We start from the raw sequence: 20,204 nt of genomic DNA, 5'->3' as shown, positions 1-20,204 counted from the left end.
AATGCAAACCCCATTATACCTGTTGTCATAGGACCCGTTTTGACCATCTGTTTGCCTGTGTCCATTTATGCCCATATATGGAGATACCTGTATCTGTCTGTCTGCGTCCACTTTATGCCCATATATGGAGATCTTTGACCATCTGTTTGCCTGTGTCCATTTATGCCCATATATGGAGATATCTGTATTTGTCTGTCTGCATCCATTTTATGCCCATATATGGAGATCTATGCAGACACAGTGCCAGTTCCGGAAAATCCTGATGTCAGACATCAGAATCCGAACCTTTCGTGCTGGTTCCAGAAAATCGTGTATCGGGTCGGGTCGGGTCGAGGCCGAGCACTGCACTACCTGCTGCGGTGGGGAACGCACGTGCCGAATTTGAAATAGGGAATGAATGCCCCACCCTTTAATGCAAACCCCATGAATGCCCCACCCTTTAATGCAAACCCCAATATACCTGTCATAGGACCCGTTTTGACCATCTGTTTGTCTTTGTCCACTTATGCCCATATATGAAGATCTCTGCACACACAGTACCGGTTGCAGAAAACTCTGATGTCAGACTTTATGCCCATATCTGGAGAACGCGCGTGCCGGTGGGAAGAAGGGTTCTCGAGATACGCGGATTACATACATACATACACATTCACAGAGATTTTGTGTTGACTCATGTGGCGTACGTGATGTCAGAGCCTTTTATGAAGTGATGTCACAATGAGTCAGCGCTTGCGCCGATTTCCTCCGGAACAGCCTGATGTCAACAATCAGCTCCGCATAAGGAGATTCCGAACGTTTCGCGCCGGTTTCGGAAAACCGCGAGTCGGGTCGGGTCGAGGCCCGGCACTGCACTCCGCGCGGCGGCGGGGAACGCGCGTGCCGAATCTGAAGCCGGTGGGACGAACGGTTCTCGAGATACGCGGATTACAAACAAACAAACAAACAGACAGAGATTTGTCGCATTTATAGATAGATAACAAAGCTCTCCCATTGGACAATAAGCTGAGAAAGGTGTGGTGGGTCCCAATTTTATTTTCCCAGATGTTCATGTCAACCTCTTCCTCCAACAATCAATTGAAGGCTTGTGAAATGTGACTGGCTTTGATTTTCTGTTTTACACACCATTATAATTTACTAGACGCGTCTAGTCGGCGACCTGGCCAACTCGGAACAATGTAAATAGGGAATGAATGCCCCGCCCTTTAGGACCCGTTTTGACCATCTGTCTGCCTGTGTCCATTTATGCCCATATATGGAGATATCTGTATCTGTCTGTCTGTCTGTCTGTCGGCGTCCATTTTATGTCCATATATGGAGATCACTGCAGTTATAGTTCTGGGTCCATTTTATGCCCAGATATGGAGATATCTGTCTATCTGCGTCCATGTTGTGCCCATATATGGAGTATCTGTCTGTGCCTCCAACTGTGTTGCAGACACAGTGCCGGTTCCCCCTTTAATGCAAACCTCATTATACCTGTTGTCATAGGACCCGTTTTGAACATCTGTTTGCCTGTGTCCATTTATGCCCATATATGGAGATATCTGTATCTGTCTGTCTGCGTCCATTTTATGCCCATATATGGAGATCTTTGACCATCTGTTTGCCTCTGTCCATTTATGTCCATATATGGAGATATCTGTATCTGTCTGTCTGCAATCCATTTTATGCCCATATATGGGGGCATTCATTGAACGCGCCCATATATGCCCATATATGGAGATCTGTCTATCTGCGTCCATTTTATGCCCATATATGGAGATCTCTGTATCTGTCTGTCTGTGTCCCTTTTATGCCCGTATATGGAGATCTTTGTGATTCTGCATCCATTGTATGCCCATATATGCCATATATGGAGATATCTGTTTATCTGCGTCCATTTTATGCCCATATATGAGATTTCTGTCGCTTTTTCAAACAGATGGTCAAAACGGGTCCTATGACAACAGGTATAATGGGGTTTGCATTAAAGGGGGAACCGGCACTGTGTCTGCAACACAGTCGGAGGCACAGACAGATACAGAGATCTCCATAATGGGAATAAAGGGACACAGACAAACAGATGGAGGAGGAGACAAACTTAATGCAAACCCCATTATACCTGTTGTCATAGGACCCGTTTTGACCATCTGTTTGCCTGTGTCCATTTATGCCCATATATGGAGATATCTGTATCTGTCTGTCTGCGTCCACTTTATGCCCATATATGGAGATCTTTGAAAATCTGTTTGCAAGTGTCCATTTATGCCCATATATGGAGATATCTGTATTTGTTTGTCTGCATCCATTTTATGCCCATATATGGAGATCTATGCAGACCCACCCTTTAATGCAAACCCCAATATACCTGTTGTCATAGGACCCGTTTTGACCATCTGTTTGTCTTTGTCCACTTATGCCCATATATGAAGATCTCTGCACACACAGTACCGGTTGCGGAAAACTCTGATGTCAGACTTTATGCCCATATCTGGAGAACGCGCGTGCCGGTGGGAAGAAGGGTTCTCGAGATACGCGGATTACATACATACATACACATTCACAGAGGTTTTGTGTTGACTCATGTGGCGTACGTGATGTCAGAGCCTTTTATGAAGTGATGTCACAATGACTCAGTGCTTGCGCCGATTTCCTCAGGAACAGCCTGATGTCAACAATCAGCTCCGGCCCGGCACTGCACTCCGCGCGGCGGCGGGGAACGCGCGTGCCGAGTCTGAAGCCGGTGGGACGAACGGTTCTCGAGATACGCGGATTACAAACAAACAAACAGACAGACAGACAGAGATTTGTCGCATTTATAGATAGATAACAAAGCTCTCCCATTGGACAATAAGCTGAGAAAGGTGTGGTGGGTCCCAATTTTATTTTCCCAGATGTTCATGTCAACCTCTTCCTCCAACAATCAATTGAAGGCTTGTGAAATGTGACTGACTACCAACAATAACTTCAATATCACACCCAACCAAATCATAAACTGGCAGCATTGCTATTGATGTCTTGCCAGGTGGTGGTCATTGTGAATGAGAATGGTGCACATAACCGATTTGCCTGGCTCAATGCTTTTCATATCACCCTGACAGATTAGGTAAAAAGCATCTCACGAAAAGCATCTCACAAAAGAAAAGGATGCAGATGTTCCTGCCATATGAAATTAATTTGAAAGCTGCCACCGCGGCATCTTAAATTGATTTGTCTGGAGTTCCCACTGAAAATAAACCCATTATATACCCAGACTGAGCACACTCCACAACAGTGTTTCACAACGTCATGCCTTACACTTTGGAGTGAGATTCACATCTTATCCATACCTCATCTGGAGTAAAAACCACGTCTAATTGGCACTCTACTGACAGCAAATCACACGCACAATGGCTGCTGTCAGTCGTGGTGAGGTGTCTTTTTTTTCTCACCACCCCCATGACCTCTCCACCACAACAATAGTCTTCTTGACAACTTACCTCAGGTGAAATAGCTGGGCTGTCCTTTGCAGAGGTTCTGCTGGCAAATAAACCAGTAATCAAACCCAGACAGATGAGCTCTCACTGCGCAAAGAAAATATGATGCAGTATAGGTTCCCTTGACAAAATCATGCATATAGAATAGGTTACCTGAGGAAAAAATATGCCAAAACTTAATTGGCTTTATTCCAGGTTTTTAATTTCTGTATACTGAAAGATTATATCTCCAAACTGGCTTGGGAACGCCTCGGTATACTCCCTGAGGGAGTGGAGGAAGTTGCTCAGGATAAGGAAATCTGGAGATCTCAGTTGGAACTGTTACCCCCGCGACCCGATTCCGGATAAGCGGTTGAAGATGGATGGATGGATGGATGGATGGATGAATTATGCTCTATGCTCATAATAATGTCGTGTATGGCACTTAATGAACCTCTCCAAAATAATTTACTTAAAACGATTAAAAAGCATAGTTGAGGTCAGGCCGTTTCAGGGGCATGGCCACTTGGCCTTTGGTCTGTCAACCTTTTGAGGGCACAAAGGCTAAATGCCAGGGCAGCAAGGACAAGGATTTTTTTTTTAGATTGAATTCAAGGGTTGAGAATGATTTCATTTTAAACACACAGCATAACTATCAGCTAAATACATAAATAACTGCAGCTTTTCATTATTTAGGAATCTCAACCAGACACCCTGGCCTGGAGTAGTGGTGTCTAAAACGATTATCTTCGGTTATTATCTACAGTTATTTTCAAATATCCGAAGTATAAATAGGGTTTACGTGGTTAAACTGCTTGTGATGTTATAACACATTTTCCTGGAGACCCACTGGAACCCCACCAAGGACCCCTGGGGGTCCCCAGACTCCACTTTAAGAACCACTGTAGTTTGAGGTCCTACCAAATTACAACATCAATTTAAGCAATAATATCAGCATAGTTAAGACATGATGTAACTACAAACTTGTTCTGTTACATTCTGTCTATTTGTTACGTACAGTAGCTAGAATGGGGTGTTAACCTTTAGCAGGTATGAGGGATATACATACAAATTGTTGCAGGGTTTCATCCTGTGATAATCCAGTTAGGAGTTGCTTCTTTGACCTTAAGCACCAGGCCAGACCTGTATCAAGGTCATTTATTGTTTTCTTTTTAATGAAAATCACAACTGACAGACATTTTATATGACAGAGTCACCATGGGACTATGAAAGATAAGACTGCTCAATGATAGAAGGCTATAAGTCCTGGCAGACATTTTATACGAGAGTCATCATGGAACTATAAAAGATAAGGCTGCTCATAACAGCGAGGCTTTCTACTGTATGTATCAAAGCTGTCAGCTAAACCTGTGTGCGTGACATTATTGTTTTCCACCTTGGATTTGTTTTGACATTTCAGATGACGTTTCAGAGCTGAAACTCTCTTCCTGAGCAACTCATAATGTGTTTAATAGTAGAATAAACTTTAATTCCTGTCTTCGTTGTACAAGCAACTACAACTAAGTAGTAGAGTCATCTACTAACCCGCCCTTTGTGATCCTTCAAACACCGTGTGAAGGGGAAGAACAACATTAGTCAGTATTATGACGGGATATCGGATAAACATTGTGTAAAGGGGAAGTAACACTATTAAGTATGACGGCCGGGATATCGGACAAACATTGTGTGACGGTGAAGTACAACAGCAGTAGTATTATGATAATGGGATAATGGATTTAAGAGCTAAGGTGAGGGGGTAGAATGGTATTACAGGAACCATGAACCATGAAAGTAATTTGGAGATACGTATATGGTTTTAATAGTCGCTGTGTAATGGATGTAAGCTGTCACTTTTTTACACAATAGTTAAGTATATTGTATGGTGCCGGTTAACCCTCATTCAGTATCATTCTTCCATCACCTTTGTAACAACCCATGATTGCCAGTGCAGTCAAGCTAAGATAGACTGCCATTATACAGTATATCACTTGTTCCAAAGTGTCCTTGAGCAAGACATAACAGAACCCCTAACTGCTCCTGAAGAGCTTAGTGACGGGATGAATGCAATGCAAGCGCTTAAATAAAGGTGCTATAGAGATACTTTTCAGACTGCTGGCAAATCACTATATTGGCTGTGTTGTTTTTTCAATAGGCTCTCTCAGTTCACTGGGAATCATCCACAAATGCCACCGGAAGAGGCCCAGCTAACCCTGGACAGCAGGGAACAGGCAAAGATATCAGCGTGTTCCCCAGCTAATAACATGTCCTGTGCCAAGTCTCTATGACATTTAGATTTGGAACCCACTCAACCACAACCAACAATAAGAATAAATGCCAACTGCTGAATGCAACCACTTAAAATACATTTCTTAACAGATGATGAGTAATTGGAAAGTTTAAACAACTCAAGACTGAGTTGTTTAAACTTAGACAATGGACAAAGCCTGGTTTGTGTATTGTTGCGACTGTAGGTCACAGTTTACTATCAGAAACGTCACAGCAGCTCCGTACCCGCCCGGACGGGTAACGCCTGACACTGTGGTTCCCCTGACACATCACTGTCACATCACAGGTGACATCACAGTGATGTCAAATACTCACAGCAAAGATCTCCATATATGGGCATACACAGGTGACATCCCAGTGTTAAGGATCTAGTGAACCACACTATGATCTCCGTATATGGACATACAAGAGATTGTCCCAGATGATGCCATGTTAGAAAGATCCATGTGATGCCAGGGGGAACAAATCCCTTTTTTGCCCATATATGGAGATATGGAGATCCCTGTGATGCCCACTTCCACCACCCATCTGTGTGTGTGTGTGTGTGTGTGTGTGTGTGTGTGTGTGTGTGTGTGTGTGTGTGTGTGTGTGTGTGTGTGTGTGTGTGTGTGTGTGTGTGTCTCTCTCTCTCAATATGTGGAGCTGACTACCATCACCTGGATCTCCATATGTATAATATGGGTATTCCCCAGAATCCCCTTTATGCCCATATATGGAGATCACTGATGTCATCGATATAATCACTGGCCAGATGGCCAAGACATGGCGTGACCTCGCCCTTTATGGCGAGGTTGCTTGTCGCCCTGTGGCGTCTTACTGGTGTATTGTCAAGACTTAACAAAAATAGTATCTACTGTATATGTACACGGTATACCATTATCAAATGTGTCTTCACCAGCAAAGAAGGCATAATGACTCCACTGCATGGTGTATACGTGGTTCTCAAATCCTCTTATCCTGCCCGGCAACTTCATTCATCTGGCATTCTATGTCTAACTAATGTCTTATTAGGTCATTTGCATGATAATGATTAAGTAAACATTATGGTAAAATAGAAAACTAACAGTACTTCCGTCTTCCCAAAGGACCAGGGATGGGAGCGACTGTTGATGGAGGCAGTCATCATCATTAAGTATAGAATGACACTATATGTATTCAATGAAAATCTTGACTTCTGTGGGCATCCGCAGATCCAGTATATGACTCACTGAGAGACCTCAGGGGTGAAGAAGTGGGCATTACTCAGTCAACAACAGTCAACAATTACGGTATGGTAGATTTTACAGAGATTAAATAGTATGCTGCTGTTTTATAAAATAGAGGACTTATTTTGTCCTTTGCTTGCAAATAGCAGTTCAGGTTGATGGAGAGATTTAGGGCGGAACTGCAGTAACAGTCAAACTAATAAAGGGCGGAAGATATTTGGCTTATTAGACCACACAGCTGTGCATTATGCAAAGCGTTTGTTGTAATTTGTGTAATTGTTGGCAGAGGAGTAAAGACAAGGGAGGAAACACTTGCCGTGATTACACAGTAATTCTCAGCGTGTCAAGTCATTAAAGGTGTTAATTGTAAAACCAGACTTATACTTAGCTGTGTGTGGGTGTTGCACACTGAAAATAGGCAATAGACAAGCTCTCAATGCGTTGCAGTGTTAAGCATTGTGAGCTTGTAGAGCTCTGTAGAAAACAGGTAAGTAGGCCTACTATAGTAGGCACCATATTAAGTACCATAGATAGATACTTTATTAATCCCGAAGGAAATTCATTTCATTCAACAGCTCCAATGCAGTACATTCACACAAGTTATTAATAAAAAGAGCATGGTCATAAAAATGTCATAAAAACAATGCATCAATGGAAAACGATATAGCACAATACAAATCATCTAAAAAGTATAGGAAGTATGTTAAATGTAAGTTGTTAAATATAAGTTGTTAAATGTAAGTTGTTAAATGCGTGGTCGCGTGACAGCTAGGGAAGCACCATAGAAGACAGGTAAGTACCATAGTATTGTTTATTGCCTCCTGTCTGTCACTCAAAATCCCTCATTAATTTGTCACTTGATCTTCCTGTCACTCAAAATCCCTCATTAATTTGTCACTCGATCTTCCTGTCACTCAAAATCCCTCATTAATTTGTCACTCTTCTTTGTCACTCTTGACATCACAATGACATCACACTAATAGCTGATCTGTTCTGGCATCACCTCATCCCGATTCCCAGCTCAGCAGAAGGATATAAGATATAGCATAATTTCTGTTTCATGCACTACATCCATGTTTCAAGCATGTTCATCCTGAGCAGGTACGTCTCGACCTTTGTCTGAACTCCTGCTTCTTTTTACTCCTTCCCCTGACTAAAATAAAACACCTGATACTGGGATTATGATTATGCCAGATGTTATGCTGGGATACCAGCATAATCATTAGAGAGTTCCATTATCAATGCTGTATTATTATGAGGGGGGGGGGGGGGCATTTTATCATTCAATAAGTTGTCATCATAGGAGTACGGTGGTACATTACTCTTTGCCTATTTTGGCTATTCATCTCACAGTCTTTAGTCTTACCACAGCGCCTTAAAACACGTGAGCAGGTATTATAGGGTTCCGTTTCTTGCCCTTCATCACAGTTGTGGAGATTGAACCTGTGAGATCTGTAACTGACGGATTATTCTTTCTCTAAGATGCCTCTAGGCTCTGTATTTCCTAGCATTGTGAATATAAGGGGATGGCTACAGTCCTCATTCTGGCCCCAGGCAGCTCGTCTGGGGCCAGTTGAAGGTGAAATGTCATGGAAATAATAACTCCCGCCACAGGATTCTGAAATGAGCCCTAAACTCTTCCAAGACCCCCCCTGCCACCATTCTCTCTCTCTCTCTCTCTCTCTCTCTCTCTCTCTCTCTCTCTCTCTCTCTCTCTCTCTCTCTCTCTCTCTCTCTCTCTCTCTCTCTCTCTCTCTTGCTCGCTCTCTCTTGCTTTCTCTCACTTGCTGGCATCAGCTTTTAAAAGCTACTGACTGATTTCCAAGAGGTTCATAAAAGAGCCCTATAAATCTGTCAGAGTGAGACACAGATAAACCAGCCGTGACTCTGGAGGAGAAACAATGGCAGTGTTTATATTTCACTTTCTAAGCTGGCGTGGACTTCAATAACGTGCACAAGGTGAGGCGATAATAAAACCCTGTGTCGTTTAATAGAGGCCATATGGAGGATGCTTCTATTGAATGCACCTTACACAGTACTGTGATTGTGTACAGTTTTAGGCATGGGTGGTCCAAGAGGGAAATAAACCCATTGGTCTGGAAGTGTTGTGGTAGTGCCAGATGCTGTCCATTGAGCCACTTGAAAGGTCTAGGCGTCTTTGTCACTATAGTGTGACTCGAGAAACTACAATTGATGACTTGAGGAACGCACAGTTGATGTGTCACTGCATGGTGTGTGTGTGTGTGTGTGTGTGTGTGTGTGTGTGTGTGTGTGTGTGTGTGTGTGTGTGTGTGTGTGTGTGTGTGTGTGTGTGTGTGTGTGTGTGTGTGTGTGTCTGTCTGTCTATCTGTAGCTAATCTCACAAAATAGGCCAATCAGAATCACATTTCTTGTGCACACTGTAAGCAGGCCAAAGGACCTCAATTCCCAAATGTGTATCAAATTGGTCAGTGACAACTATGTAAATGTATGAATTAATAAGTGCAGAGCAATTGTTCCTACAGTCAATGGGATATATGTTCTACTAGGCTACGGACCTGAATTAGCCAATTGGGCTCATGCTGTCCATCCAACAGGGCTGGACTGGGACAGCCCTGGCATAGCTTGGCCCAGACCGGCCCACCACAACCGGCGCAAACCGAACATAGAAGATCTACAAGCCTACAACGCGTCGAGGCAGCGAAGCGTTTTGGGCTTGTATGAGCTGTTATCTATTTTTCTTTAGTTTGGCGGGGACTCCTGGGCCACTTGGCCATCCTGATTGGCTAAGATTGGCATCTAAAGTTTGCCAGAAAGATCCGATGCCTCAAATCATGAAAGCACAGTAGTGTGCCATGAAACTTCACATTAGCCTGTTATAGTGCCACCAGGAGGTAGAGTTTTTCAAAACAATTTATTTGCTCTCATTCCTACAGATTTTGTCCAAACATCACACAAATCGGTACACATTATCTCATGCCATCAAGACGAACCTGCTCCTTCTGCGAACCTGTCCAATTTTTCATATTGCATCCTGATTGACTTCTACCAGGCCTGGCAGAGACCTGTGCTCCGAGCACATTTTTCTAGTTAATATATTGCCCACCGTTGTTACATCATGGAAAGGTAACTGCAACCCAAACCTCTACCAAAGGTTTAAGTCAAATCTATTCAATCTAAGCTATTGTAATTTGAAAATGTGTCACCCACTGTTCTTTAATACAGAAATTATTCACACGGGACATGATCCATTTCACCTATAATGGACACAGGCAAAACAATCAATGATATCTGATCTGGTGGTATTCTGGCAGTACACAGCATGTTAGAAAAGCATTGTCTCTGTCAAGGAGGTAACTTTTCACATGTTTGTCCATTTGTCTGTTTGCCTGTCTTTTGCAGCATAACTCAAAAAGTTATGAACAGGTTTAAACAAACATTGGTACGGTAAGTAAAATCTATGTGTAAATTTGAAAATGTGTCATCCACTGTTCTTTAATACAGGAATTATTCACAGGACACGATCCATTTCACCCATAATAAACATATGGCAAAACAATCAATGATATCTGATCTGGTATTCTGACAGTACACAGCATGTTATAGAAAAGTATTGTCTCTGGGAGGAAACTTTTCACATGTTTGTCCGTGTGTCTGTTTGTCTGTCTGTCTTTTGCAAGATATCTCAAGACGTTATGAGCAGATTTGCACAAACATTGGTACGGACGGTAAGTTTGTTACTGGGCCAAAGGAAGAAACAGATTAACATAACAGCACAATATTTGAAGACAGGTTTATCATGGACACGAGAAGAATTACCTGCTCACACGGTTTCATCATTAATCTCGGCCAGATGCCACAGAGTATCTGTATGTATTGGCTAATGCATGCATTTGGGCCGAAAGTGGACTTGGCGCCAAAGCACTGCAACACCTTAGAGGCAAACTGCCACCTTGGCAGAGGTTTGTTTGTGTCATTTTCTCGTCTTGGTTTGTGTAAACTGAAGTAAGGCCACAACACCAATTGTGAGACTATTCCACTCAGGATATTGAGTCAGATTTTGCCCCTAAACTGTTTCTATTGAACCTGTCAATCATGACACCACATGCACGCATGCACGTACCCACACACAAACCCACCCACACACACACGCACACATGCACGCATGCACACACAAACTCACACACACAATCACGTACTAACACACTTACTATACTTGGCAACAACAGCTGCAGTTTAGAGGTCAAGCAGTCTTTTCCATTTTCCATCCATCGCCTCGTCCTGTTTTCCACCACACATCATGTACAGTTCACCAAAACCAACCTCAAACCAAGCACACCCACAAGCTGCAACTTGTTATCTAAAGGGTCTTCCTCAGACACCACTGGGGTTTTCTTTTGGATAAGGGATAAATCCCTTCAGAGCAACAAAGGGATCCTAGCCACGGTAATTGATGGATACATTTAGAATATTTAAAGTAGGTTTCTTCTGAGCAACCAATGGGCTTTCTTTTAATGCACCTTTTGAGGTTTGCATCTTTGACCCTTTGGGAAGATAATGCGCAAGTGGATTTTAGGATTCTAAGTAAAGGCATGCTTGCTTCTACAACAGGCCGAGCCGTTAAATCCTCCTATTTGGATGTAGCGATATTAAGCCACTGTAGGCTATGCTTCTTGTCTACATTAAGATCTCTGCATTGTTGAAAAGTCTTTTGCCTCCCTGACATGTTGATTCATATACATTTTCAACTGTTTGTTCGGCATTTGCTATGCCATCCACACTGTCTGTGATGACATATCCATTCTGGTTATTATGTTTGGAATGGAAGTCTCCTTAATATTTGAACAAATAGTCTCTATGTTTCCAGTTCCAAGCCTTTTTTTGTCTTCATTGCTGTAATAACATGCAGGAAGATTATTCTCAAATGGAATCTTTGGTTTTGGCTTTTAAGTTTTAGTCAGCTATTATGGATTTAGGACCGATGAAAGAACAAGTATAGGTTTGATGAAATTACTATTCATTTATTTATTAAGTTGCCCAGTACAGCAGCAATCCTACACCATTGACCACTGTGCAACTTGGGGTCAACGATAATTCAACTGTGAGTATTGAGGGAAAGTCTGGGTGTTGCTCATTCCCTGCCCTGAGGTGATTGTCGGCCCCAGGGATTGAACCAGTGGCACCGTCTAAACTTTAGGTCACTGCTGTCCCATTGATTATGGTATTATGGTCTGTAGCTCAGCTCAGTCAATAGCACATAACACAGTACAGGCAAGGGGTCTGGTGCCTGCATAGCTCAATGGCTAAACCAATGCACATAACACTGTCTAAATGAGTGCTTCTGTTCCCAATGCCAATACTGTAGCGCTAACAGGGTTAAGTGCTGCCTTCTTTGTGTAACTTAATAATTTACAATTTACTTGTAGATAAGGCCCCAGATCTAGTATTTGGATATACAACTAGTATTCTGACCTCTAAACTGTGAAGTGTATAATATTTGGTGTTGTATCTCTCTAGCTATATGACACCATTTGACTGGTTTGAGATATGTAATTATTGGTACATTGTGCTCATATTAGAGTACTTATATGTGTCTTAATTCCAGTAAACCACAGTTGCATATGCCAAGCTATGACATGTCTGTACTTCTGCAAAGGAGACCAGCAAAACAGGAAAACCCAGCATCAAGCCTGGGCCTCTGTTCTATTCTTATTATCTTTTCTCCCCTAAAACATGATGATCAGGTATTATGATTATACTATGAGGAAGATTGTCAAAATTGTGTTTTTATGTGGCCACAGCCAGTTCATTAGGTCACACACAGAGATATGAGCCGCGGGCGCGGACATCAGTGCTCCGGTGTTCTAGGCTAGGGAAGACAGCAGGAGATGGCTGCTAAAAGGGCTCAGAGCTGGGGAGGAGGAGAACGTTGGACCCTCATTACCAATCTCTGACACCTTTTTGGTAGAAGACTTGTACTTTGTAGAAGGTCAGGGTGGATTCTATAGCAGATTCTATAACATTTTTACCCCTAGAACTGCTTGTTTTAAAATTCGGTTTATGAAGTTGCATTTTTCTCCTCCTCGCAGGGTAGTTTAACAAGATAATGCTCAGCGCTCAACTCCGCCCCCTCCCCCCATATTACCCAATCAAATTAATGTATTGCAGTTACTGTACAGAAAGTACTACTTTCAGTACAGTAACTGCAATAAATTAATTTGATTGGGTAATTTAACATGGGGGTACTTTGATAGCCTTAATTAGCTGTTTTGGCCGTGTCAGCCGGTCTTTAACTTCAAAGACACATACAAAACAGAAAAAATTACCAAACTATGGCACCACCTCTTACGGGCATAAAGTGGTACATGTTCTGCGACAGGGAGTTTATTCCACAACTTGGGGGCCAGGAGGGCAAACTGTCTCGGACGAGTGGATTTTTGCCCCAGGGTTTTTAGCGAGGGTTCTGTCAGCATCCCTGTGTTGGCTGATTTAAGTGAACGGGTGGGGGTGTAGGGGTTGATCAGGTTTTGGAGGTATGGAGGAGCCATACTGTACCTTTGGCTGCTTTGAAGGTCAGCATCAGTGTTTTGTATTCTGTGCAGGCCGCAACCGGGAGCCAGTGGAGGCTGCGGAGAAGGGGAGAGACATGTGAGAACTTAGGCTGGTTGAAGACCAGTCGTGCCGCTGCATTTTGGATCAGTTGGAGAGGTTTAAGTGCACATGCCGGGAGACCAGTGAGGAGAGAGTTACAATAGTCAAGTTTTGATATGACAGATGTCTGGATGAGGAGCTGGGCTGCCTCCTGGGTGAGGAAAGGTCTGATTTCACGGATGTTATAGAGTGTGAACCTACAGGACCGGGTGACTGATGCAATGTGTGCCTTGAATGATAGCTGGCTGTTCAGGACCACACCAAGGTTTCTAGCAGTAGGAACCGAAGTCACCAATGCATTATCCATGGATAGCAAATCAGCACTCCAAATTCAGCATAGCTGTCCCTTCACTTCAATACCAGAGAGGTCAGGGTGTGTGGCAGAAACCTCTTATCTCCAAGTTTCAAATTTGTATGTTTTTTTCCCAAAGCAAAGCCCTGCTTCATCATACAAGGCCGTCGCACAAAAGTAATGAAAACAGCAGATCTACAAGCAGACCTACCGGTACAAGCACGTTGTGTGCTTGTAGATCGTCTGTTTTCACTAGTTTAACTCAAAATGATAAATACAAAACAAACAGTTTTGGACATACAAGGTTTCCACCCGACAAAGACGATATCCTCTAAGGTACTTTGAAGAAAAGCATCCACCAAATGGCATTTGTTATGCTTACAAACAGGCACGTTATCTTGGCCACATTTAATAATATTGTTCACTGGCACATTCTTGGCATGCCATTTAAAAGTCAATTACTGTTCTCCCAAGTGCTGTCAAAATGCAAACCTTGAAGAAGGACATCTAATCTTTGACTTCCCACCTCAGGTTTCTGTTTACTCGCCTGGTACTGGCTCATGCATTCCACACATTCCCGAAGCTTCCAACGCCTGTACGTGTTTACCCATGACTGCGTCCGTGGTTAAATAGTAACCTGTTTGGTTATCTGAACTGTTTTCACAGTCTATCGGTGGCAAAAAATTAAGTAGGTACCCTCAGGCACCTTCAAATCATTTTCTGGCTCGCTTCATTGTGGTCGAACAAGATAAGAAGTATTTTGTTGCGTTGGCAGAACATTGTCTTCATTAATTTCATTTTCATGGTTTTATGACAGATAATAATAATAGATTTTTTTTTTTTTTTTTTAATCCAAAGCAGCATGTCTATCTTTCGTCCCCCTATACTCTTGTATTTGATGTGAGCCTAGTGGGTGTTTTCAAATCTCTGCCCCTATCCCCAACACCTGGTGGGTATCATCATTCCTATCCTACACAGCTGGAACACAAATCCGATTGAAGAGGGAGAGCGAGCATTAAAGCCTGGTTTATATACTTAATCGCACAATGTCGCATGCAGAAAATAGCTGATCTACAAACTCACAATGCGATGCGGATGCAACACTTTGTGAGCTTGTAGATCCTTATTTTCTCCATTTTCGATGGAGTATAAATCAGGCATTACGCTCCCACCTACCCGGGCTTCTCTACAGTGGCCAGGAAGGAGCGCCATCTATTTGAAGAGATTACATAAACAGATCTAAAGTCCCAGTCACTCCAGCACTGCATACAATTTCAGAGGAGACGTTGAATATGTTTGACCTTTAGCGAGACGCTCTGTGAGGGCAGGCCTCTTGAGCTCTCTCTGGGCATTAACCTTATCTTCCAGACACATAATGGCTTATATTGACTGCCCGCCTGTACACCATCCTGTGGCTCCGAGTTCATTGCAGGGGCGTCACACCAAATTCTAGGCCCTGGGTACAAGGATTCACTGCGGGCCCCCCATGAATGTTAACTATTGAAAAATAGCAGATATATACAAGCTCACAGCGCGGCACCGAGTGCCGCGCTGCGAGCTTGCATATCTGCTATTTTTGAAAAATCAGGAAAATGTGTGCAAGAAACCTATGTCAAGGACCCCCAAGATGATATGTATTTGGCCACGGCCCCGATCTCAAAATATTTAGTTCCAGGGACCCCCAGAAGCAAAATTTGAGTTAGAAATGTTCGCTTAAAAAATACATATATTCAAAGATTTTCACACATTTTCACAACTTTTCAAAAATAGCAGATCTACAAGCTCGCAGCGCGGCACTCGGTGCCGCGCTGTGAGCTTGTATATCTGCTATTTTTCAATAGATAAAGTTATTAGGGCTCCTCCACCTTGGGCCCCAGTAACTCAGTCCCACTTTCCTACCCCTTAATTGTGACGCCCCTGGTTCACTGTCTGCTGATGGCTTTTCAAAGCCAAGAGTTTGGTGGCTCTGTGTGATTTAATGGGTAAGAGAACGGTGCTGACACTACCTCTGTGTGTCTTAATGGATATAGTATGGTACAACTGCCATAGGGTTAAGTGGGTGGATGCATGTGGTGCGCAGCTCTATGGTTAGCTTGGTACCAACCCTCCCAGGGATATAGGTGAACTTTCGGTTGCGGTCATCCATACTGATAAAGAGTCCATGAAATGACTTCCCTATTGGATCACAAATGGTCAAAGTTCAAAGCCAGATGTTTCTGATGAAGATCTGGAACCTAGAAACGTTGAGAGAGCAATAAAAACAGTGGAGCTTATTTTTCTTGAAGTCAGTAAAAAATTAAGTCAGTAAAGGTAAATGTATTATTTTAAACACCTTCAAAGCCGTCCGCACTTGCCCGTACTTGCCTCGACCACCAATTAGCCGATCGTCTATTCCCGTACTTTCCCGTAATTTATGAAATTAATCATAATTTTTTGAAAAATACAGTTGCCGGCCGTGCTCTGTCTCTTTAAGAGACCTTGTGCAATGGGATCACGTCAGAAACGTGATGACGTCATCGGCTGGCTCTGCCACTGGGTCCATGAGCGGCCATTACGGCCCCTTGTTATCTGTATGGAGCAGGCTGGCTAGCGCACCCTCTCGTCTTTTTCCATCAGACGACAGACGAAATCAAGCCTTCGGAATGAATGGATTGCATTGGATTAGATCGATGTGCGTGCACAGAAGACAGATTGTATTTTTGGGTGCTGTTTATTATCGCTGTTTTCCCCGTATCGCTCCATGTTAATGACCGGAGGAGATCTGCCTTCTAGACCATCAAAATAAGGTTGGCCAACAAAAAAAACTCTGTTTGCTGGCTTGCACGGAGCGATCCGATTGTGTTGTTATGATTTCGTGCTTTGCTTTTTTAAAACATGTTTATAAATAAAACGCTGATTGCACGGCAGTACCGGGGTTCAGGGGGTTCTGCCGGGGCTTGGAAGGTGTTAATATTATATTGTGATATTTATCGTACCTTGGACTTGTTATCGTATCATGAGTTTTTGATATTGTTTCATCCTTAGTCCATAGCTTAAATACTGGAAATAAATTACCATTATCAAGAAAATACAAAAAGAGTTTGTAGTTACATAATCTGGATCTTATTGCATGACATTTCTAATTTAACTGTCTGTATCTAAACAACTTCAGGCCCCAAAATCACTTAATTGAAAACTGAAAATCCAAAAACAAACAAAGGAGAAACGTGCTTAGTCATCTTGCTTCTTCATGTGAAGATTAAAGAAGAATGAAGAGTACTTTTGAGATATAGTAAAAACTGGAATTTGGCTGTTTTACATTTCCCTCCTAAAGTATAGTATATACCAGGGGTTCCCAAACTTTTTTGTCTCAGGGCACCCCATAAATATTTTTTTTAATCCGAGGCACCCCTACATTATAATTTTCACTCCCAGCACCTTATATTTATAGCATATCGTCGTTGTCGGGTGGAAACCTTGTATGTCCAAAACCTTTCGTTTTCTATTTATCATCTAAAAAAGTTACACAAAACTAGTAGGCCTACAAGCACACGTCTAGCATCGCGAGGCGTTGTGTGCTTGTAGATCGGCTGTTTTCACTAGTTTTGTGCGATACGAGGTTTCTGCTTGACAGTGACGATATTTTAGTGATTATGTTGCGAGGAAAAGATAATAGCCATTTTGGTTAGAACTGACTGAAAATAACTTTGTACTTTAAAATGATACTAAATATTTTTTCAAGTGTCCAAATAAATTCCAGATATTATCAAATTATCTTGCGGCACCCCAGGGTACCCCGTCACCTACTTTGAAAACCACTGGTATATACACAGCCAATGCATATGTGTAACAAGATGACAGTTAAACACAGATTATTTAGGCTACAGTCACTGCCATAGAAACAGAGTTCCCAGCCAGTAAACTTGTGCTGTGGGAACCAACACACAGGCATTGATCATGAAGGCGTCTCACACCAACATGTGGTTGTACAAAAGAAAGACACAGGAGCCAAAAGTACTTTGCTGGAGGGTTTGTTCGAGGAGAGAGAGAGAGAGAGAGAGAGAGAGAGCGAGAGCGAGAGAGACAGAGAGAGAGAGAGAGAGAGTGTAAAAGTAAAAGATTATAGGCTCTTAAAATGTACATAAAAGTAAAACGTACTGACATTTCTATTGGCTTACAATATTATTAATTTGAAGACTATTAAACTTAACGCATTTTAACTTCAAATAAAATAAAACAAATGTTATGATTGTGAGTTTCCCTTACGTCTTTACATCGTATTGTGCATGAAATGTGCCGCTGGATACACCAAGGGCTTGTGTTTTCTGTGTGTTCTATTTATGCAAAATAAAATGTATTGACAATCCTGTTTTGAATTAGTATCGATTTGTGTTAAAATGTAGGATGTAAAAAACTAAACAAAGATTAACCGAAAAATCAACTTACTTTGTACAGTAAAGACGTTTCTGTATTTCGTTAATTCCCACCTCTGCTTCCAGGGTCATGTAATGAGCCTTTCATTATACATGTACAACTTGTATGGAATGCCATTTAGCCTTGGGGCTGATTTTGCTCTGGCCTTAATGAGAACGTTGTCAACTTCGTGCCAGGTTAGTTCTTCTACTCTGAAGGTAGCTGGTTCAGCTGGTTTGATGAGCTTCTCCATCTTCTCCTAACTGTCATCCTATCTGGAATGGAATTGCAGTCTTTTGACTTTTTTTGCGCTATTCCGAACATTCTATAGTACTATGCACGTTGGTGAATTGTATCTTAAATTGATCATCACGAACATTGATATGTGAGCGGTGTTGTCTGCAGCTGGGTGCTTCTCTTCACATGAAGCGCTGTGTGAGTCTCTGCCTTGTTACGTCGTCCCAAGTAAAACCTGCACCTGAGTATACCGGTACTTTGTCGTATGACGTGTGTTGCATGTCGAAAATAGCTGTAGATCAGCAATTTTAAAGAACGCAGAAACATGCAGATGTGCGCATAAGGGTGCAGGAAAACTGGGCACCTAAATATTGTGGGCAACTCAATGTTAAGTTGGATGAAATAATTGCTGTGTGTGGTTCTATAATAATATTTTTGACAAATAATAGCTTGCAGCAACGTCTAAAAAAATAATACATTTAATAGCCAAAATAATAATAAAAAATGTTCATGTTTTAAGTGAACTTTCCCAACACTGCCCGGAGGTTATGCGGGAACCACTACTGACTGGCAACCCCTGTTGAGTGTTTCTCAACAGGGGCGGTACAGCCCCCCAGGGGACGTACAGAGATGTTCTGTCATTTCTTTTTCTTTTTAATGGGGGCAGATTCTAGTGCACATATTCTTCATTTCATCCTAGACTTTTTGTCAATAACTCTGCAGTCAGTTGTGGTTTCTGAATTGCGTGTAGGTGTACTGTATGTTTTTTATTGGGATGATGATGGAAGATTGGCTAGATTTGTAAGTGTTGAATGGGATTACTACAGCTGGAAGCATGTCTGGAAAGGCCACAAAAGCCTCATTTATACTCGGTGTTGCTTGCCGAAACACACTGTGACAGGGATGTCATTGTACTGGTCATTAGTTGTGGGCTCGCCTGGAAGGCGAGCACACGTATGTTATCTTCATTATTTATCTATCAGTCAGTCAGTATCCTCAAAACTTTGGCGCGATTCATCTCTTAAACGCTTACACCTTTCAACACCATTCAAATTTTTATGTGTTCAGCTTACTGAGGACAAGTGTGCTTGTATTTTTGGTTTTGAAATGTTTTGTAGTATAAATATAAAAAAATAAAAATGTTTAACTTTAAGCACCCAATGCATTTCCAATGGGTCCCCAGAGTGGAGAGAAGGATAATAGACCCATGTTTATGTTAAGGCGCTGTGGCTGCAGTGTTCACACTTCAGATATGCTATCTATATCATTGCGTTCACACAGGTCTGCTCTCTGATTTGATCCAAATGTCTAAGCTGTGTGATGTATAAAACTATAGTTATAGTTAAAACTATAAATAAATGTCCCTCTCCACTCTACTGATTACACAGCTGTGATCAAGAATCAAGTCCGGGCGATGGGATGTAAATCCCATAGCCATATATCCTAGAGCCCGCAGGGACAGTCAGCCATATTAGTGGTTGTTGTTGGTTGTCAGGGAGATATCAAAACCAATGCATTTCCAAGTCAGATCCACAAACACAATAAAAGCCATGCTCCACTCCTCAGTCTGGAGTGGCCACATAGAAGAACGCCTTGGTTATAGACATAGTGGAGGACATATGTGATCTGGGATTGTTAGCCTACAGTATATGCACTCAATATACTCCACTACAGTTGGAGTCCATTTGACAGTTGCTGGTTCCCAAACACAGAATCAAAAATGTAGAT

Source organism: Nannobrachium achirus, assembly GCF_963921795.1.
Source record: "Nannobrachium achirus genome assembly, chromosome: 11".
Lineage (NCBI taxonomy): Eukaryota > Metazoa > Chordata > Actinopteri > Myctophiformes > Myctophidae > Nannobrachium > Nannobrachium achirus.
This window is presented reverse-complemented; position numbering follows the sequence as displayed.